This window comes from Euprymna scolopes, chromosome 41, assembly GCF_053919585.1.
Source record: "Euprymna scolopes isolate OS-2025 chromosome 41, ASM5391958v1, whole genome shotgun sequence".
NCBI lineage: Eukaryota > Metazoa > Mollusca > Cephalopoda > Sepiida > Sepiolidae > Euprymna > Euprymna scolopes.
This window is the reverse complement of record NC_136522.1, coordinates 48,560,030-48,583,959: the sequence shown is the minus strand read 5'-3', so window position 1 is coordinate 48,583,959 and position 23,930 is coordinate 48,560,030. Positions and strand designations below refer to the sequence as shown.

Genomic DNA, 23,930 nt, shown 5'->3' with positions numbered 1-23,930 from the left:
ATGGCCAGTGACTCCCTGTCTGAGAGTACATCTTTCAAACTGCTTGGCCTAACGTTCACAGGAAACATGAGTTGGAACAATTATATTGAAAACATTGTCAGGGCCGCTGCGAAAAAGGTAGGCTCTCTCTACCGTGCTAGAAAACTACTGACACCTGAAAGTATCCTGTACCTCCATAAGGCCACCATTCGCCCATGTATGGAGTATTGCTGTCACATTTGGGCTGGTGCATCTGCTACTAGTCTTTCGCTCCTAGACAAGGTTCAAAAAAGAGTCGCCAATCTGATAGGCCCTAAACTGGCATCTAAGCTTCAGCCTCTGTCCCATCGACGAAACGTTGCATCCCTCTGCCTGTTCTACAAGTATTTTAATGGTGAATGCTCTGACGAACTGCAAACACTTGTGCCCCCACGACATAGACACACTTTACAAACCCGACAGGCAGCTAAATCCCACCCCCACAGAGTAGAGATCCCTAGATGTAAAAGATCTTTCTACTCCAGTAGTTTCTTCCCCAGAACAGCTAGACTCTGGAATTCCATTCCAGGTTCCTGCTTCCCTAACTGTACTGACATGCACAGAAGTTCAAGTGCAACGTGAACCGACATCTTGCTGCCCAAATCCCAACATAGTGTCCCAGTAGTTGCTGCCCCTGATAGTAGCCCCCCCCCCTACACCAAAGTGGCAATGCGCCTTCTTTGGGGTGAAAATGTAATTATAAATAAATAAAAATATGGATATATTATATATATATATATATGTGTGTGTTTGTGTGTGTGTGTGTGTGTGTGTGTGTGTGTGTGTGTGTACATTATATTTATTATAGATATATACATATATATATTATATATAAATATATAATACACACACACACACACACACACACACATATATATATATATATATATATATATATATATAAATATTATATATCATAGACCCGTCGTTGCCCGCGACTGAATGAGGATCACCGAATGTTCCACATTTCCAATACATTTCTTGTCATCGCCTATTTTTCGATCACATCACTTGATTGCATGCTCTAGTCGGAGATCCGCCGCGATTCAGCGAGAGGAAGCTTCACATTTCCTTCTGCAATGACTTAGTTTACAATGCATTGTCGTTACATTGCACCGTAGAGAACTTAATTTTATAAAATTACTTTTATATAATAGCTTGAATTAGAGCTTAAAATGCAAAAGTCAAGTATCATGGTCCAGTTCTGCTTTAAATAGAAACATTCATTTAGAAAGCGCCTCTGTCTTATTAAGGAACTTGCGATTTTCAATGCTCATCAGGGGCATTCCGATACAAAACCTATTTAAGAACACCTCTAGACACATAAAGTGCATTTGTGCGAAATTACAAGATAATCAACCTTAACGTATCGGAGACAAGAGAATGAATTCCCACACATAAACACTTACACACGCACACACAGAGAAAACTCCCTATCACATATATATATGTAAATCAATATACACACACACACACACACACACATATATATATGTGTATATGTATATATATGTATATGTATATATATGCATATGTATATATATATGTATATATATGTATATGTATATATATGTATGTATATGTATATATATATATGTATGTATATGTATATATATATGTATGTATATGTATATATATATGTATGTATATGTATGTATATATGTATGTATGTATATGTATGTATATATATGTATACGTATGTATATGTATGTATATGTATGTATATATATATATATATATATATATGTATATGTCCACTTTCCCAAGCTTTAACTTCTCTCTTTGAGACATAGTTAATTCATTGCTAATTGCCTGAGTCACCTCTACAAGGAAATGACAATGTTGCTGCTCAAGCATTTTTGTAAGCCAGAGTGGCCATTACTGATCAGAAAATATATGAAGAATATATTAGCAGTACGAAAACTAAATGAATTTTGCCTTATATTGCTACCAGTTTCATCTTATTACCATTCATAATTCATCTTACTACCATTTATAATTCATCTTACTACTATTCATAGTTTATTTTACTACCGTTCATTGTTTATCTTACTACCATTTATAATCTATCCTACTACCATTCATAGTTCATCTTACTACCATTCATAGTTCATCTTACTACTATTCATAGTTTATCTTACTACCATGGATAGTTCATCTTACTTCCATTCATATTTTATCTTACTACCATTCATAGTTCATCTTATTACCATGCATAGTTCATCTTATTACCATGCATAGTTCATCTTATTACCATGCATAGTTCATCTTATTACCATGCATAGTTCATCTTATTACCATGCATAGTTCATCTTATTACCATTCATAGTTCATCCTACTACCATTCATAGTTTATCTTGTTGCGGACCAGGATATAAATATCCTAACTCTCTACAAGAAAAAATAATGAAACGAATTGAATGAAGGAAACAAAGAACTCAAATGCTGGAATAAAATAAACATGTCGTTTATTTTCTGTTGAGAAATGAAAGTCTTGGGTGTACATGTGTTCATTCGGTCGTTGACGAATACGCGCGTGGAAAGAAAGAGGAATGCAATAGAGAAATGCGAAGTGGCAAGCCGGCCTGTAGAAAAAGAGGGTTAAGCTCAGTAGAGAGTCGCGCACATATCGGTGTTGATGGACCAAAACCAAAGGGGAGATAGAGTGAGAAAGAGTGAGAATGTCAATCCAGTTCATGGAGAGAGAAAGCGTATGAAGTGTACGTGCGCTTCTCCCACATTACAGTAGCAGGAAAAATGACGTTAGGGTGGTCGGTCGGTTTGTCGACTCAACAGGTCGAATGCTGGTCCGGACGAAAAAAGGGAGGGTGACAGGATTTGTTGACTTTTATACTGCGGTCAGTGTTCTGACTGCGCATGTCTGGCTTTCACTGTAAAGGAAGTGACGTCACAGCTCGGGTGTGTCTATGCGCATGAATTTGAGTGTGTGTATGAGGCTGTGTATATGCGTGCGTGTGTGTGTGTGTGTGTGTGTGTGTGTGTGTGTGTGTGTGTGTGTGTGTGTGTGTGTGTGTGTGTGTGTGTGTGTATACGTGCGTGCATACTTGTGGGTGTGTATATGTGAGGGAAAACATGTTCGAACAATCTTACTACCATACATAGTTCATCTTACTACCATACATAGTTCATCTTACTACCATTCATAGTTCGTCTTACTACCATTCCTAGTTCATCTTACTACTATTCATAATTCAACTAAGTAGCTTCGTTTTCATAAAATAATTGCAACTGTTAGTCATACAAGAAAATCCAGCTCGTAAAAACAGGGACAATCTGGATTGAGACAAAAATTGAAATTGTCACAGTCTAGAAGGATTTCTTCTTCGCTAACCAAGGGCAAAACAAGATTTACTTTAGTATCAAAACAAATACTATATATTGTGCCAATCCTAAAAGCTAAGAACATTTCTTAGACGTCCATATTTACTTGTCTCCTATAAAAGACGAGTTTGACAGTAGATAGGGTTTTTTTTTCTGTATAATAACATTTTGGGGTCTGCGTTAACACTGGGTGTCCAGAGAATGGAAATATGTCACAAACTGCTACAAAAGTTTTAGTGACAGACCCCTATAACCATGGCGGTAATACACAACAGGTAATACACAAGAGAGACACAACTGTGGAATTTCTGTGGGTCCCGCTAGTATTTTATATTACTCTTAAATGCGCAACTTTTTTATTTAAGTGTTTGCTTATCAGATACCAAAATCATCTTGACATTTTTTTTCCTTTCCATTTAAAAAGCTTCTTGTATTTTTATTTGGACCGTATCAAAATGGGAGGTAAAAAAAATCGGCCGATTGTACCTTTGTATACAAACAAACACGCGTTTACAGATAGTATTAGACGATTATCTAACCCTAACCCTAAACCTGTTTTACCTCATCGCCACTTCTGACCCTATCCTAGCTGATTAAGGATCTATTTAAGCACTCCACCTAATCTCGACAATAGCATTTGATCTATGGAATGTTTTTCATTCTCTGGGTTTTAGATATTTCAATTATGTGCTCGTAATGGCATAGAGGGAAGGGAGTGGTGAAGATTAGAGAAGGGCGACCTCTATATAGCCCACCCTGTTTCAACTTGAGGGAGAGCATCTAATTAGAAGAAATTTAACTTCTCAATATCAGCCTTAAAATTCATAATCAACAAAAACTGGAACAGATACATTGAGGGCATTGCCAAAGCTGCTGCAAAGAAAGTGGGCTCCATCTACTGTGCTAGAAAATTAGTCACACCAGCAAGCATCCTATATTTTTACAAAGCCACACTTTCTCCTTGTATGGAGTATTGTTGCGACATCTGAACTAATCTATCTATCACGTCTCCCACTCTTAAACAGAACCTGAAAAAGAGTCTTAAATCTAATAGGTCCTGCACTATCAGCCAAGCTACCAGCTCTGTCCCATCACTGCAATGTTGCATCCCTATGTGTGTTTTACAAGTACTTTAATGGAATATGATCTGATGAATTCATAGCAGCTGTGCTCCTTGACATATATACTCTCAACTAACCCAACAAGCAGCAAAACTGTTGCGGTCTCTAGATTCTGTAAACCCTTCTACAATAGTTTCTTCCTGCAGACTGTTAAACTTTGGAATTCCCTCTCTGTTTCCTGATTCTCTGACTGTACTAATCTGCAGTAGTTTAAATATAATATAAACGTATATCTCGTTGCTCAACTCCCCACACAGCCCTGTTAGATGCGATACCAAATAGTAGACATTTAAGTGGCAATATACCATGTTGGGGGGAAGGGGGTAAAATAAATAAATAAATAAAAATAATCCTGTACAGTTATTCGATTTTATAACACATTTTGGCCCCAAACGCAGTGCCCTTTTGGGGAAGAGCTGAACCTTCCTCATATTAAAAATCAATCCGTGTTTAACTCTTTCCTTGTGACGAGATAAATTACTCTGTCTCTACCCCATGAACGAATGCAAAATAAGGCACATGGTCAATTTAATATATATATATATTTTTTTTTACTTAGGTGTCACCACTTATCAAGGCCCGAAAGCCACTCAAAGATAAGGGTTAATGAATGCAAGGTGGTAGTAAAGTAATCGTTACTCATGTAAATTAGGTGGAACTTGATTATTTATGAGGACAACTTGACAGGCACTTATTTTCATTAGATTTGAAGGCTATCATGTTATATTTAGCCAGGAAGCATGCCAGCAGAACAGTGTTCCAAAGGCGGGCAGTTCTGGGAAAGAAGCTTTGTTCATGGGATCTGCGTTTACATTTAGGCGCAAATAGAGAGTGGAGGAAATCATATATAGTGGTTTTAGCTAGTCATGTTTTTTGTGAAAGTTTGGCAAGGGGGGATAGTAGATTGGAGTTCAGATGAGCACTTGCCATAAAAATAGCGATAGAGCAGAGACAGGCTTATGACGTCCAAACCAACTACATGAAAAGGAATACTATGTACTAGGTACCAAATATAACTCGTACACCTAGTAAATATACTTGATAACTTCATATATGTGATGAACAAATGCAAACAAAAAGAAAATCCCTTATTACTTCTTTTTAATAATAAAAATAATAATAATAACAATGATAATGATAATAATGATAATAATAAGGATAATAATAATAATAATGATAATAATGATAATAATAAGGATAATAATAATAATAATGATGATAATAATAATAATGATAATAATAATAATAATAAAAAGGATAATAATAATAATAATGATGATAATGATAATAATAATAATAATAATAATAATAATAATAATAATAATATGCAGAAGTTTAAATGTAATATAAACCAACATCTTGTTAAGCTTTTCTATGCATGGTCACAAATAGTAGCCATTACGTCCAAGTGGCGATATGACGTGTAGGAGTGAACGTGAGTAAATATATATATATATCTTGAAAAGTTTCATCAGTTTACCCAGTATTTAAAAATGCTGATAATCAGTCTTCTGCATCTTAATACCAATGCCTTCCGCAAAAAACAATCTACTTAGCGGTAGGCAATATGGATTTCATCCGGCAAGATCAACTGCTGATGTGATGATTGTAATCTCTATTTTTTATATAAAAGACACTTGTGTGTGTGTGTGTGTGTGTGTGTGTGTGTGTGTGTGTGTGTGTGTGTGTGTGTGTGTGTGTGTGTGTGTGATTGACTACGAAATGCCTAAAAAGGCTAATTTTTTTTTTTAATTTCACACAAATGTACTTGATATGCCTGGGAGTATTCTTAAATAGCTTTTCATCGGAAGCATTCCGATAATTATCGAAAAAGGATCTAATTTTTAACCAAAGTTAGCGCCTTATACAGCTTAACGTCATAGTTGTATTTGAGAAGCTTTATCACCAGACAAACGAAAGCGTGTAAACATGAAACAGTCTGAAAATTAATTTGTTAAACAGTGTGCCTTCTGTACATATCAATCAAATTGTGAACAAACAAACAGACAGGAATACGACTTTATTATAATAGATATCTGCGCACGCACACACACACACACACACACACACACCTAAACACACACACACACCTCTTTGTGTAAACAAATCGAGCGGAGGTATTTCGGACGATGTGAAAAACATCGTTAAATTCACTACTCGTTCAGCAGCCGCCAATAGCGTAATGGCTAGGAGTCTTGACTGCCGTATAGACGGTCGGGTTTCAATGCTGGCTTGAGGTAGTTGTTTTTCTAGCCGCACTGATGAGCTGTGAAACAGCGAAACAGTACTGATGACTATATATATATATATATATATATATATATATATATATATATATATATATATATATATATATATAGCACTCTTCCAATCTTGAGAAATATATTTACATTCATACTATTTGGATAATTCGGACTACTGTTCTCAACTAGTCAGTGGGGCCTACATCAGTGCTAAGTCTAATTTATAAAACTCATTATGGCTGTCTGTCTGTATCCACATTTTCAAACTCCATCTCTGCCGAAACTAAAAGTCGCTGAATAGCGTTAGGGGCCTCAAATAATGAGATGTTTTTCTGGACCGTTCATTTATGGGTCAAATTGAAAAAAATCGTACATTCATTTATATATTTTTTTATATATGCGTGTCACGTTTGTTCAGTGTTAACGTTACCAGCTTTGCTTTCGGTTTCGATTCTAGCTGATGGCACCTAAATAATTTTTTGTTTTTACTTTTGAAATCATGACTCTATAATAATATAACGAAATCTGGACAAATTAAAATATCATATTTAAGCGTATTTTACGACCGGGCAAAGCTCGATGCCCCTCTCTACATCGCCCTATATATATATATATATATATATATATATATATATATATATATATATATATATATATATATATATGTAAATAAATAAAGATCTTTGTAGGACATAGTGCAACCGCTTCAAGTGTTGCCAAAGCATCAAGATAGGATTAAGTGTCTTACATGTTGTATCAAAGGTGGTGGGAAATAGTCGCAATGTCGTCTGTGCACGTGTCGCAAAATCTCACAAGAAGGGCAACCTCTTCAAGAGTCATTTGCTCGTAACAACGACAACAACAAAAATGCTCACTTTGCACATGGCAAATAATAGTATCTCATCGCAATCTTTGACCCCTTTAAGTGTTAACTTACCTTTTTTTTTTTTCTTTTTAATAATTGCTATTTTTTCTTTTCTTTTTTTTTTAAATCTGTTTTCTTAATACGGAAGATAAAATCCTTTTAACTTTATTTTTTTTTATTATTACAAAAAAAAAAATAAATAAAATAACAACTTTGCCACGAGTGATCACTTCAAAATATCTTAACCATCATATAAATATAGGGCATAAACACGTTGACACGCCGGTTTTCGTTAGATAACTGAAGTTAAGCAACGTTTAGCCAGGTCAGTACCAGATGGGTAACCATTTTGGAATACTAGGCGCTGTATGTAGGAGGACGTTGACACCCCCTCCCTTTATACAAGAATTGCAAAAACCTTACGTCATCATCTCCCTTCTTAGGGATATACAAGCGACTGGGAACTACTTGTGAGGTTGATATTCCCATAAAAATTCCGCCTCCAAAAATAGTCGGTTCAACCCACCTACGGTATCGGTATTTATCGTGAAGTTATGTTAATATTTCTATGCTCTCCTTTAATGGTTAACTAAAGAAAATCTCTTAAAGTAACACGATACTTTTTTTAAGAATAACTACTAAACTAATTAACCGATCATTATGAATTTTAGAATACAGTTGTTAAGTGTAAGGGCGGCTACTATGGATTACATTTAGTTTAATTTAGTTTTATGCAAAGGGTGGAAAAAGATGTGGCAGAGCCACTGACGCTGCGTTAGCAACAGCCGCAGCCATATGCAAATGACTAAGCTGTGTGGTGTGACAGTAGAGATAAAAAGGACACACGTGTTCAGAGAATAGGTATTCAAGACATGTTCGCAACATAGAAGATTAGAGACATGTTCGTGGCATAAAGGATTCAAGACATGTTTGAGACGTAGAGAATTTGAGACGTCTTCGAGATGTAGACGATTTGAGACGCGTTCGAGAAGTAGAGGATTTGAGACATGTTCAAGACGCGTTCGAGACGTAGAGGATTTGAGACGTGTTCGAGATGTAGAGGACTTGAGCCGCGTTCGAGACGTAGAGGATTTGAGACGCGTTCGAGATGTAGAGGACTTGAGATGCATTCGAGACGTAGAGGATTTGAGACGTGTTCGAGGCGTAGAGGATTTGAGACGTGTTCGAGACGTAGAGGATTTGAGACGCGTTCGAAACGTAAAGGATTTGAGACGCGTTGGAGACGTAGAGGATTTGAGACGTGTTTAAGACATGAGAGAGCAGAAATAGATGTGCTACATACATGGCCCGAGACAGACAGGGAAAGACATGTGCTAAACAAGGGCGGATAAAGACAGAGTACCACATGTTCGACAAGACAGAGTCTTGTTACGCATATTGGAGTACGCGAAGACTTTTAAACAACAGACAAGTCATAATTCTGGAATGTACATGTAAATAAATGTCTGTTATTCAAATTTTTTCTTTATCTTTGTTTCCTTGTGACTGTTTGCATACAACGTGTGGGTCCCAAGTGTTGAGATGTAACACCTTCAGTACAAAGGTCCTGCGTGTTGAGATGTAATAACTAACATTACATAAAAATGCTTGAGCGACACCGAAGGGTAAGAGGTGACTCCAGAACGGAAATCCTTAGAACTCCATGTAGAGGATTGTGAAAGTAAAAGTTTGAGTGACACCTTAAAGTCCGAAGGTGATTCCAGAACGGAAGTCCCCAATACTCTTATCGATGTAGATGATTATGAAAGTTTCTTCTATTACATAATGAGGGATGTGCTTGAATCGAAAAGTTTGAGCGGCACCTAAGGCTTAGAGGTGAGTCCGAAAGGGAAAGTCCTCAAAATTCATGCCAAAGATTGTGAAAACTTTTTTTGTTATATAATAACATAATTATATAATAATGGAGTTAGAGGTGACTCCAGAACGGAGATTTTCTAACTTTTGCTGGCACTAGTTGAAGCATAGAAGACGTGTTCAGGGCACCATCCCCAATGAGTGGGGAGCACAACGTAGTAAGGTGAAGGAAGACAAGCTGTCTATCTATTTATCCATCTATTTATCTATCTATCTATCTATCTATCTATCTCTCCAAGTGTGTAACCCATCTCTCTGATTTTTTTTTTTTCTGCAACTCTTTTCTTTTTAATAAAACTTTCTTTTTATTAATTTACATCGACGTCCGAGTGATTTGTTAGTAGATAAATAGAACTTGGGTTCCTGACGGATATACAGTAATTTAAACATAAGCGAAAATGTAACACTATTAATAGGATTTGAATGTGCATCAACAAGACAGATGTGGCTGAATCAACTCAACTATGGGAGATCATAAGTGATACAATGTTCCGATAAAGCTTAAAGAACAAATAGGTTTGCAGTGCAGACATCTTATTTATTATCTGCTCTTTTGCCATAAAACAAGATGTTTATCATTTTTGACGTTGAGGAGCTTTTATAGTTGCCATAAAATTATGCAAGGATCAGTTTACATTGAATAAACAGAATCCAGATGCTGAATGCCTTTGAGAATTTGGTTTTTACGTGACCGCATCATCTATACGGGTATCGATAATTAGGTTTATTAATGATAACCTGAATACTTTTTTTTGTTGTTTTTTATGTAAAAAATATTTGTGTGTGTTTTTATGTTCTGGAATTTTTTAGATGAGGATTGATTTGTATTCACATTACTTAGACTACTGTTCTCATCTTGGATATTCCTATTTACTTAGACAGAATTAGACACCTGAGTCGTTTTTTAGCATGGAGAAAAAGAACAAAAATTTGAAAATTGTCTCAGTCGTGAAAGATTTCTCCTCCACTGAGAGAGATCAAGAAATTTAAGTGCAGCATCTGCAAAACATACTACACTTTGATCTTGGCCTGAAGGCATGTTATTCGCATTATTTGAATTCACTGGACTACTGTTCTCATCTTGAGTTGTCATTTTCACAACGTTTCGGTCGATGTAACCTCTGACCTTCTTCAGGTGTGTCTTGTTGAACTCGGGAATTTTTCTGTCGAAATCGGAAATTTGGATGCAATTTCGGACGGAACCATTTATTTACTTCACGCAGAATCATTCATCAAATTATTATGTCAGTTTTTGAATTTATTCCACTCTTAAATCATCAGTAGAAAAGATGGTATAACTAAAAAGAAAACGCATTTGCAACTTCACTTCCAATTTTCAGATTCTGTAATCCGTAATAATTATCAATGAATGCGTATGTAAACATAAAAAAATTATAATTTTATAATATTCATTAGGTAACACTTCAAAACCTTTTTAAAAAAAAAAAAGAAAAACAACCTCATATAAAGCATGTTTGAACGTCAATGTCATCACCGATAGAATGCAAGAATTTGTATACCTAACACAAGTGGTATATTGGCCCGGAGTGTCAGCTTGGCTGATAGCAAACCCTCCACCATAACCATGATGAAGTGCTTCCGCTAGATCAAATAAAATGTAATGAAGAAGCACACACACACACACACACACACACACACACACACCATCATCGTCATCATCATCGTCATCGTCATCGTCATCATCGTCATCATCGTCATCGTCATCATCGTCATCGTCATCATCATCGTCATCATCATCATCATCATCATCATCATCATCATCATCGGTTTAATGTTCGTTTTATATGATGGCATGTGTGTCAAACGACTTTCAGAAATTTACTTTTAAAACTACTCTACCTCCATATTATTTATATTCTTCTGTTCTCATCTTGAGTGTTATTTTCACAACGGTTCAGTCAATGTAACCTCTAATCTTCATTAGGTGTATTGCGCCAAACTCGGGAATCTTTCTATCGAACTCGGGGAATCTTTCTGTTGAACTCTGGAATCTGCACCGAATTTCAAACGGAACTGTCAGCCATGACCGAGTAAAAGTCCCAAGTAATTTACAATTGTATCATGGCTGATGGAATGAGAGCTTGCTACCTCCATGAATTAAATAAAGCGTTGCGTTCAAAATTCTATGCAGATTCCAAATTTGTCAGAAAGATTCCTAAGTTTGATAAGCTACACCTGAAGAAGGTCGGAGGTTACATCGACGGAAATGTTGTGAAAATAACACTCAAGATGAGAACAGTAGCCCAAAGAATCCAAATAATATGAATAACTAATCCTCATCTCAAAAATTCAGAAACGCAATTATTATCATATCATAAGAATCCAAAGATTCTATTGTTGGCACTGGTTTCCCCGATAATTTTCTAGTCAGAATTTTTTCTAGAAAAGACATCAGGTACTTATAAGAGGAACCATTAGACGTTTGCCAACATCTTAAGTGAAAAACAATACTATCTCATTGATTACTGTACACGCAATAACCCTTATCCCTGAGTGGCCTTCGGGCCTTGATAAATGGTGATCTCCATGTAAAAAAAAAAAAAAAAATGATTTTTGTGGAACAAACTGGATTCGAACTTGAAATAGTCAAGTCGTCAGTCTGTATGGTTAGCCACTAGACCATTATTATCTCCCAAAAATATCTTATTAATACCTTATATCTGGCCAGGGCTTTATTTATTCCTCTTTCTCTTCATTCGATTTTTATCATATTCTTCCATGTTTTCATTAGCCTTCCTTCTGTGAACTACTACCTCAACTGTTCTACATCTACTGGCCCCAGAGTTCTCATCCATTATTTTAACAAAACAGCACCATCAAAGTTTCCTGTTCTGTACACATCTCGCCATGCTGTCTATATTTAATTTTCCTCTGAGGTCATCAGCTCTAAACTGGTTTTAAGACTCGCATTACACATACATCATATCATTCTTATATAATTTATGTCCATGCAACGCATGTCCTCAACCCTCACCGGTCAGGTTTCACTTCCATGCATCATCAAACTGGGTCGTTATTTTTCCTCCATGCAAATAGATTGTTCTCATTACATCAGCCATGGCGTTAATTACATCAGCCATGGCGTTATTTTTAATGTCACTAATTTATATCCACTTTTTGTCCATACAGTAGCTGGGTATGTCAATTTCCATCTCTACTTAGCTTATACAGTTTTATAGTTAGCATGGAAAAAAAAAGATATTTGCGAAATTTTGTGCATCAGCAAATACCTTCAAGAAATTCCGCTGTCGTTTTAACAAAATTAATCAGAAATCCACAATTGTTGTGTCTGTTAACCCAGTCAAAGCTACTGCCACTGCTGGTTAGGCTGCACTACTGCTGCAATGCCGCTGCAGTGTCTGGACCAGAAAGCAGTCTGGTCCCCAAAATCAATAATCTGCACACCCTGCCATCCCCGATTCAAAAGCTGCTGTCTGTCCCCGACCCCTACTCCTGCCTATTCTCTTCCACATTCTGCTCTTCTTCTTTCCATTCAGCTAAGCAATCACTCCGGCTAACAATACGCTGCTCCCTGTCGAAAAGATTCCATTGAATATGTCTCAATTATTTTTCCATACATAAATATATATATATATATATATATAAGATGAGTGAATAAATAGGCAATACAATTTCAGACGAAATGGAAAATTAGCTGATGGAAATGTGGGTACTTATTCAGTTTGCAACCCAATCTCCGGCAATTTCTCATCGTCATCTCCCATTAGGTTACATATAAAGTAAATAAAGGGTTCTGCTCGAAATTCCGTTCAAATTTCTGAGTTCAACAACAACATTCCCGAGTTTGACAAGATACATATGAAGAAGGTAGGACGTTACATCGACAGAAACGTTGTGAAAATAACACTCAAGTTGAGAACAGTAGTTCAAAGAATCCATGTAATGCGAATATTCAATCCTCATCTCAAAAATTCAAAAACATAAACTGTCCGTGTCGTAAAATTCACTGTCACTCCTAAAGCTGCCCGTAAGCTAACTCTAAATATATCTACCTTTACGTCTGATCTTGTGTTTACCATGCTTGATTAACAATCCTATTTTAGCTCCCCTTGTGTACCTTATTTCCTCTTTTTTGTTGTTATTTTTTCTCCTTTTTTTTTACTTCCTAACTCTTGGGAAGAGGACGTAGATAATATCACAATTTCATTGAAGATAATTTCATTGGATAGTATCACAGATTAAGTAATAAGAATTGATCTGAATTATATAAAATAATTGTTTTTATATTTAGCATAAACACACATACACGCGCGCGCGTCCGCATGTGTGTGTGTGTGTGTGTGTGTGTGTGTGTGTGTGTGTGTGTGTGTGTGTGTGTGTGTGTGTCTGTCTGTCTGTCTGTCTGTCTGTCTGTCCCCGTCCAGGCATAATCTCGTTGACACACTGGTTGTCGTCAGATCACCGAAATTAAACAATCTTGAGTCTGGCTAGTACTAGATGGGCGACCATTTGGGAATTCTATGCACTGTATGTGCTCTCTGCTTATCTCGGCATTGTTTCCAGTTGTCCTGAACTTCCACTTGCCACTGGTATTTAACAACCCTGACTCAGGAGAGGTGTAGTTGGAGATTGCACGACTCTTGCCATAAAAATTTTAAGTGCAGACACCCTTACAGTGGGTATCCATAGTCTGTCAAGACTGTAGGAAGCTACCATATGCAGCCAGGGATTTTTTTTTCTCCTCAGCACGAAAGCCAACCAAGTCAAGACCATTTTTAAAATGACATCTTCTTTGTTGACTGCGATATGTTGCTGGTCTTGTGCAGTTCTAGGAGGTCCGCTCTCCCAGGCTTTGCCTCCTTTCTTTGAGAAGGGATTGTTTTATTGCTAACGGCCTAAGGCACTCCTACTGGGGAATGCCAACAGGGCTGCCCAGGCATATTTTTGCAGGCCAGAGTGCTTCGCCTCCTTTGGGGTGCTGGCTCTTCATTCCCACTTTCCAACTCTTGTGTCACATCTTTCCACTGTGGGAAGAAGATAAATACCTATAAGAGATACGCCCAGAGTAACAACGCCACAAAGATCTTAAAATAAAAAGATTTCACCAGAAATTTCTCACATGCTAGACATATTTCCCCCTCCTCCTACTTCCCTCTCTTTTCCATCCATCTGGCCAATTCTATGATTCCATGTCTGGCAGACACACGCAGAGACAGCTACAATTTGTAGAAAACGTTGCCACTTCTCTGGACAGTGACTCATTCAGAAACTTTGCCACAAAAGCTCCTGGCAGCCGTTTTCTTTAACGGAAACCTTTTAACTCCACTCCCTTTTTTCCTTTCAATGCATGAAAAGAACTTAAAATCTTAGAAACGTCTTCATTATTTTTGTGATTATGGAAGCAACAGGACTCATAAAAAAGAATTTTAAAACTAATTGGCAAATATACCCCGTGAACTAAGTTCAAGTGAGATACAAACAATTTTACTTCAAAGGGCAGTTAGAATTTTAAACACGCACACGCACACGCATACACACACACACATGTAGACACACACACACACACACATGTAGACACACACATGCATAGACACATACACACACATTCAGATAGACACATATACACACATAGACACACAGCATCATCTGTAAAAAATTGAATATCGTATATAGCAGCAAGTCCTGGAAATATATATTAGGAAGAACAGTTAATATTAAGTCACACGCCATTCACTATGACTATGTAATTTCTACAACTATTTACCTAGAAACAGACCTATGAAACCTGACAAAGACAAGAAGGAGAAAGAAGCAACCTTAGTAGAAGTTATTGTCCTCAATAATGCTTAGTTAAACAGAACTGAGAGGGAAAGATAACAAAATACCAAGGTCTTATCTCTGACATGAAAAGAAATTGGAATCTTAGGAAGATCTCCATTATTCCAGTAACTATAAGAGCAACCAGACTCATGAAAAAAATTTTTTAAACTGCCTGGCAAATATAATCGGTGAACTAAGTGCAATGGAAATTCAAACAATTGCACTTAGAATCTTTAAAAATCTTAAGAATCTCTTGGTTGGAATGTATGGAATAGCGATTGAGTGTCTGGCATCCGGTAGAATGCCCCTTCTATGGCTAGAACAAAATAAGATTTAAAAAAAGAAAAAGATATAAAAAAGATAACAAAATACCATTTGGTATAACATTCTCTATGTATCTCTATACTTTTAAAGTATTTTTTAATTTTTCATATTTTAGAGTCTGAGTGCCATGCAATCAAAATTTGTCCGGGGGCATCACTTTAAAAATGATAATCAGAGAATAATCCCCCCTCCAAAAAAACAAAAAAAAACACCTAACATTACGTTCTCTGTGCATCATGTTATAGCTGTGTTCGTATATAATGGAAAGTATTATTTTTTTTCTTATAATAATTGAGAATATTTTAGGTTGTGGGTGTTATGCAATCAAAATTTTCCGGGGGGGGGCATCACTTTAAAAATGATAATCAGAGAATAATCCCCCCTCCAAAAAAAAATAAAAACACCTAACATTACGTTCTCTGTGTATCATGTTATAGCTGTGTTCGTATATAATGGAAAGTATTATTTTTTTTCTCATAATAATTGAGAATATTTTAGGTTGTGGGTGTTATGCAATCAAAATTTTCCGGGGGGGGGCATCACTTTAAAAATGATAATCAGAGAATAATCCCCCCTCCAAAAAAAAATAAAAACACCTAACATTACGTTCTCTGTGTATCATGTTATAGCTGTGTTCGTATATAATGGAAAGTATTATTTTTTTTCTCATAATAATTGAGAATATTTTAGGTTGTGGGTGTTATGCAATCAAAATTTTCCGGGGGGGGCATCACTTTAAAAATGATAATCAGAGAAAAATCTCCCCCCCCCCACACACACACAAAAAAAAAGCCACCTGACATTACGTTTTTTGTGTAGTATCATGTTATAGCTGTGTTTGTATGTAATGGAAAGTATTTTTTTTTCTTTCTCATAATATTTGAGAATATTTTAAACCGTGTGTGGCATGCAATTAAAATTTATCCGGGGCATTACCAAATCCCCGTGCACAACATTAATAGGATGCATGAAAATGAATACATGTGTACTATTGCTAAGCACCTGTAATTAGATGAAAGGACACTCGTCTTCAGTTTGACAGGTCGGCTACACGAGTGTGCACAACTACCATATATCATGTCAATCATGGTGATCATCAATTATACCACTCAACTAAAGTTGTAAAGCTATAAATAGAAGAAAGGGTGGTTGGGGCGGGGGGGGGGTGAGGAAGAATTGTGACACTTCCCCCTTCCCTCCCATTTTTTTTTTTTTTTTTTTAGTTTAATTTCTTTTCTTTTTTAATAAAATTAGTACGAATTTTTCATTTCGTACTCGGAATTACCTAATTAAAACAATTTGTTTGATAATTAATTTTTTATCTCTAAAGATAAAAAAGATCATTTATTATCTCTGCTTTTATATCAAAGACGCTTGTGTGTGTGTGTGTGTGTGTGTGTGTGTGTGTGTGTGTGTGTGTGTGTGTGCCTTTTTTTTCATTTTCTTTCTTTGGAGATTGTAATACTGGGTATGGGGCAGCTAAGTCAACTGCCAATATCCACCTGCTTTTTATTGAAACCAACCGAGAGCTCTTTTTAGTATCCTCGCTGTTCCCTTAATTGCAATTGTCTGGGTATCTTTTGCACTTGCTTCACCAGGAATATTAGTTAGGTAGGACTTCAGGTTCTTCTTCATAAGCCCTGTGGCACCTATAATAACTGGCATTATTGATATCTTCCTAAGATTCCAGTTTCTTTTCATATCATACATGAGACTTTGATATTTGGTCTGTTTCTCCCTTTCAGCTCTGTTCAAACCTCCATCATTAGGGACATTCACTTCAACCAAGGTTGTGCCTGTATGTGCGTCTTTATATGTCTGTGTGTACGTCTTTGTGTGTGTGTCTATCTGTGTGTATGTGTGTGCATGTGTGTATGTCTGTGTATGCGTTCGTGTGTGCATCTGTGTGTATGTGTTCATGTGTGTCTGTTAGTTCATTCCCTATGGACTCGGAAACAGCTAGGCCGATTTATTTTTCATTTCACGCAAATGTACTTTTTGTGTCTGGGAGTTTTCTTAGATAGGTTTTGTATCGGAATGCCTCCAATAAGTATCTGTAACATAGCACAGACATCTACATGCAAATACCGAGTCATGAGCGAAATGACGTGACTATAAGGAAACACACACATATATGTATACACACACACACACACACACACACACACACACATATATATATATATACATACACATATATACATACGCATATATATATACATATATATACATACACACACAGATATATACATACATACACATATATATATACATACACACACATATATATATATACATACACACACATGTGTATATATATATATATACATACACACACATGTGTATATATATATACATACACACTCAAAAGTTTCTCCCTCTCTCTCTTTATATATATATATATATATATATAGAGAGAGAGAGAGAGAGAGACTTTTAAGTGTGTGTGTGTGTGTGTGTGTGTGTGTGACACCAGCGTGGAAAACGACCTTGTAACGCTAAGGTCCATATTTACATCATCTGTCAAGGCCTTTTTACATTAGTCGACGTCAGCTCATCTCGCTAGAGAAACAAAAGAATACACAGACTGATACATTCTGTAGAAATCAGTTGCACTCTCTCTCTCTCTCTCTCTCTCTCTCTCTCTCTCTCTCTCTCTCTCTCTCTCTCTCTCTCTCTGTGAGTGAGAGAGAAAAACACTGTGGAACCTGGAACTGCATTGATCAGTTACCGTCAGTCCAACTTGATCTGTTCCAAGCCACAACATGTCTTCTATTATCTCTAACTTGAAGACTGTCATCAACTGTCGCAAACACAAAAATGTCCGTAAACTATTCCTAACTGCCGTAATTTGTCACAGAATTCATTGCCGCTCCTAAAACTGTCAGTAAACTAACTCTAAACATAACCTTTGTTCAATCATTTTCTCCCATTCACTACCACACCTATATTAACAATCCTATTTTAGTTTTCTTTGTGTGCTTTAGTGAACAATTTTCTATATCATTGTTCTGTTGATAAACTTATTTCTGTTTTTTTTTTTTACTTTGTTATACTTTTTCCTCTTTTTTTTTTAAGTCATATTGCCACTTGGAAAGTAAGTGGCTACTAATTAGGACCGTGCCTAACAGGAGACTGTGGAGAGCAAAATAGTGAGATGTTTGCTCACATTACATTTAAACTTCTGCAGGTCAGTACCATCAAGGAAGCAATAAACAAGGAGATAATTCCAAAGTGTAGCAGTCCAAGAAAAGAAACTGTTAGAGTAGAAGGTTTTCCTGCATCTGGGGACCTTAACAGTGAATGGGTCGGGGTTTAGTCAGGACTATCTACGTCGAGGGGGCACAAGTGTTATGAGTTCATCAGAGCACATTTTGTTAAAGTACTTGTAAAACATACACAGGGATGTAAAATTGCGGTGATGGAACAGAGTTTGGAGATTGATTGACAGTGCGTGACCTATTAGATTTGACACTCTTTTTTTTGACCCTATCTAAGAGTGAGAGACCAGTGGTAGATGAACCACCCAAGATGTGGCATCATGCAGGGGCGAATTGTGGCTTTGTAAAGATATAGAATGCTCTCTGGTGTGAGTAATTTTCTAGTCCATGTCCTTTGCAGCAGCCTTGGCAATGTCCTTAATGTATTTGTTCCAATTCATGTTGCCTGTGAACGTTAGACCAAGGACTTTGAAAGATGAGCTCTCGGGTAGGCTGTTATTTGTCATAGCATATCATGGTTATTTTTAATTCCTAGCATTTTTTTGTTTTTTGTTTTGTTTTGGAGAGGGCGGGAGGCGTTGATAGTCTCACACTGAGAGATACAGCTAGTTATTTAAAGATTTCAAGACATTGTAATGGAATGAAAAACAAACAGTGCCAAGAATTGTTTGTAACTACCGCCAGCGTAGATAGATGTACAATCATGCAGTAATTTTGATGAGTGTTTTAGGCATTAGGGCACTTTTCTAAAACTGAAGAAACTAATCATAGAATAAGACCCAATGAAGAGAGAGGGGGGGTTAAATTAATAAAGTAGATAATAACAAGAGGACATGCGACCGTCGTTAGGGTCACGTGCTAATTAATTCATTTAATTGGTTCCTATTTATGTCATAATTCTCCGTAATTACCGGTAGAATTCCATGGGGTGCACAATCAGCTGAATGGATACTGTCACAGACTATGGAATTGGTTACGTAGAGTTTATAATCTATCAGATTTTTTTTTTTCACTTACTACCTTACTTGTCTCTCTATCCATCTCCCCATCTCTCTCTAACTTCATTTTCCTCTCGCATTCAAAATGAATGCTTCTGTTTAGAGCACAATTGAACTATGATACTCGACTTTTGCAATTCAAACTTTAATTCAAGCAATTATATGAAAATGATTTTATAAAATCAACAGTAGGGTCTCCACAGTGCAAAGTAGATTACAATGTACTGTGGACTGTCACTGCGAGAAAACATGTAAAGTTTCTTTCCTATGCCCCCGTGGTAAGTCCCTAACTAGAGCAGGCAATTAATCGATTTGTTTGAAAAACTGGGTGATTTAACCGATTTTGATAACAATAAAAACATGGGCAACGTCAGATTTTCCTTCTAATATATATATCTATAATATAAAGCTGAATGTGTGTGTGTGTCTCTGGTCACGAATAGGCTCATATATGGTTGACTATTTTAAAAAACTGATTACATATAATGATAGAAGATTATCGAGACACAGGAATATGGTCGCTACAAATAGCCATCTGTTTCAGTCAAAGAGACTTCCTCAGGTGATCCAGAACCTCTCGACACCAAAAAGTTTTTCTTTTTGGCGTCGAGAGGTTTTATCTCGATATATATATATATATATATATATATATATATATATATATATATATATATATATATATATATATATATATAATGGAAATAGTATTCCGACGAGATAAAGAAATAAAAAAAGTAACAAACCAAGTCATGTCCATCAACGTTTTGTCTTTACTGTGTGTATATATATATATATATATATATATATATATATATATATATATATATATATATATATTGTTGGAACAATTAATCAGAATCGGAACTTTTGGAGGTATCGAAATCGGAAAAAACTTGTAACTATTTTCCGATGCTGATAAACAATTCTTTTAATTGCCTTTTTATATGATTTTGTTAAAAATAAAATCTTCCATTGCTGGTAGTAATGATAAAATAATAAATATTTAAAAATTTTAAACAACCAGTAAAATAAAAATCTATCCATCATCGCCCACAAGTGTTTTGAGAACATATCTGCACGGTACCTGTATCAGAATCGGGAATTTAGTAAAAATTGTCCCATCACTAATATATATATATATATATATATATATATATATATATATATATCAAACGTGTACCAGTGGTTTCATTGTGTTTAATCAACCGTAAAAGACTGAATAGAATCAATGCAAATTCATCAGTGACCTTTGAAAACAATTGAATTTGCGTTGATTCCATTCAGCCTTTTATGGTTGATTCAACGCAATGAAACCACTGGTACACATTTGAAATATGTATATATAGTTTTGAAATGAATATTTGTACCTTCAGCTCTCTCTCTCTCTCTCTCTCTCTCTATATATATATATATATATATATATATATATATATATATATATATATATATATATATATATATATATATATATAATATATGGGGATATAAAGAATAATTATGGTGAGGAGATTCGAACACAGCTAGAAAGCTACCTTTGACTCCATTTACTAAGCCTCTACCTCCAAACCTTCAAAAAATTGTCACAAGGAAATAAATAACTAATAAATGCTCAATTCGGGCACAGAATTAAACAATCCAGAGTGTTCAAACGAGCAAAAGTCGTGAACGTTGAATAAACGCTAGTTGACTGCCTCTTAGTTTATACTTTCCAGACAGTTCCCATCCTTAAGTATTTTTTAAAGAGCTGTGTGTGTGTGTGTGTGTGTGTGTGTGTGTGTGTGTGTGTGTGTGTGTGTGTGTGTGTGCGTGCGTGCGTGCGTGCTAATATCTCTCTTCTATCATGTTTAGTTTGAAATATCATTTCTATCATTAAAACAGCAGATTGAACAGACGCATCTCAAGAACTCAAGAACAGATCTGTTCTTTACTTTTTCCTTCCTCTCTTTCTCTTCCACTATTCTTTCCTTCTTTCTTTCTTTCTTTCTAATTACTTAATACTCTAATTGCTAAAACACTTACACAATTAGGAACGTTCCTGATGTCCCGGAAAGGCATATATTTGTTTGAAGTAGCTGAGTATTATTGGCTACAAAATCGAACCATACTATCTATTAAGTCGCCTTAATGAACGGTTGTTCATAGTCATAGATGCTAATATGCATAAGCTTTAAGATTTTAATGTATCTTTCAAAGTCCCCGCCCCCCGGCTGCTATATCCATCCATATTTATGACTAGGGCTATGGCAACAAACTATTCTTATCATTATTTTGACTCTCAAGTATATATCCGACACAGTTAGACAACCGAGAACCATATCACTCTATATCAAAGAATATAAGATATTAAGGGATATACACTCGAGAGTGAAAAGAATATGCTGTTGTCTTAACCCTATTCATAACTGACACCAGCCAATCATATCCCTGTGAAGAGGAACCCGGATGTATTTATATCCATTACATCAAATTACTCAGTTGATCAAAAATAATTCTGGTGCAATGTGATGATTTGTGGAAGTGAACCCTGGTCAGTGAGAGTTAAGGACAGGCGTTGCGTGACTAGAAATGATATGCAAATTCTTTAATTAAAAGCCATGTTTAATTTCAAAAGAGTTTCAGATAGGTAGCTGTTCTGTACAAGTCTTGGAGATGAAGAGTTTTAGTGGGTCTCTAACTTTAAAATTCTGCCGGCAAAGAGCAACAGATCTTTCTCATGTAGACAAAAAAAAAAAAAAAAAAATGTGCGGGAATGCTAAAAGATGCAATATTTTTATAGAGCAATTCTGGTTTCTGATTGGTTGCTAGCAGAACGTGGCTCCATTTGATTTGCCGGTTCCTATTGTCAGTGTCTATAAGTAGAACCTTCCAATTTTCCTTAACGATACCCTCTTATTATATCAAAAATATTGCAACACAAATAATACTTATGATGTCCCGGAAAGGCATATATTTGTTTGAAGTAGCTACTCTATTCCTGTGTTCCGTTTTTTTTTTGTTTGTTTTTTTTTTACGAACTAGGGTTATAACTTCTATTGAACACACTACCACGTGCGACTTCCCAATTAACTACATTATGGTCGGTTTAAGTCCAATGTTTAATCCAATTCTTTTTGGAATCTTTTGCTAATTGTTCGAATCTACCAGAATCGTTTGGAGTGTTCTGGAATTTATGGAATCTTTTGAAATATTGTGTAAAGAAGACAAAGCAAGTTATTTGCAAGTTAAGAAAAATGGTTGGCTCCTTCTACTGGTCCGGAAAATACTTCACTCCTGATGCAATCCTCTGCCTGTATAATAGTCATAAGTATAGAACCGGGTCGTCTGCATCATCACACTATTGAAACAGAAATGATTTACTCGATTCCACTCCGGTTTTGTACTGGCTTCCTTCCCTTGCATTCAAAACTAGCCTGGGTGCCTAGCGTTGCCAGGGCGTTTGGAGATGTGTGTTGAACAAAAAAAAAAAGTAACAGTAGGCAGGCAGGCTCAAACGTGTAACGCGAAGGAAAAAAAGAATGTGAAAAAGAAAAACGTAATGTCTTTGCCAGTGCGTCTATCGCCAAACTGGAAGTGGCAGAGGTTTAAATTAAGGCTAGTCAATCGAAAAGATAGGATGACTTTCGAAAATATCGGCAAAAAAAGCGACCCCCTCCTTGTAGAAAAGCCTAAATATTACACAAATAGAGAATCAGCAGGAGCAGTTGTCGTGCTTTGTCGTACATTTGTCATGTCTTAATTTGCCATACGTAATTAATAAATATATTATGCCATACATAATTAATAAAACCCTTTTTTAATGCATATAGGTTACAAATGAGTACGTAACACAAAATAGTTTTAAAATAATTTCTTTCATGATAAAATAATTTATGTCGTATTCGTAATTATAATCAGTTCCTGGATTAATAATAATGGTGACTTTTGTTCGACTTCAGAATTGTTTGTTTTAGTCCCTGCTTCCTTTGTTTCAGCTCGTTTGACTCATTGGTCTAGTGGTCTCCATCAATTCCCTGCTTTGATATCTCACATTTCTTAATTTTTGAGATGAGGATTGTTTATTCATATTATTTAGATTCATCAGACTACTGTTCTCATCTTGAGTGTCATTTTCATAACGTTTC

General features: G+C 35.9%; 1 protein-coding gene across 2 annotated transcripts in view; it reads left to right on the top strand.

Annotated features, from left to right (window-relative positions):
- Nucleotides 1-23,930, top strand: part of LOC145266518 (sodium-dependent proline transporter-like) — a 331,699-nt gene that overhangs the window by 146,615 nt on the left and 161,154 nt on the right. The gene's annotated exons all lie outside the window — the stretch shown is intronic.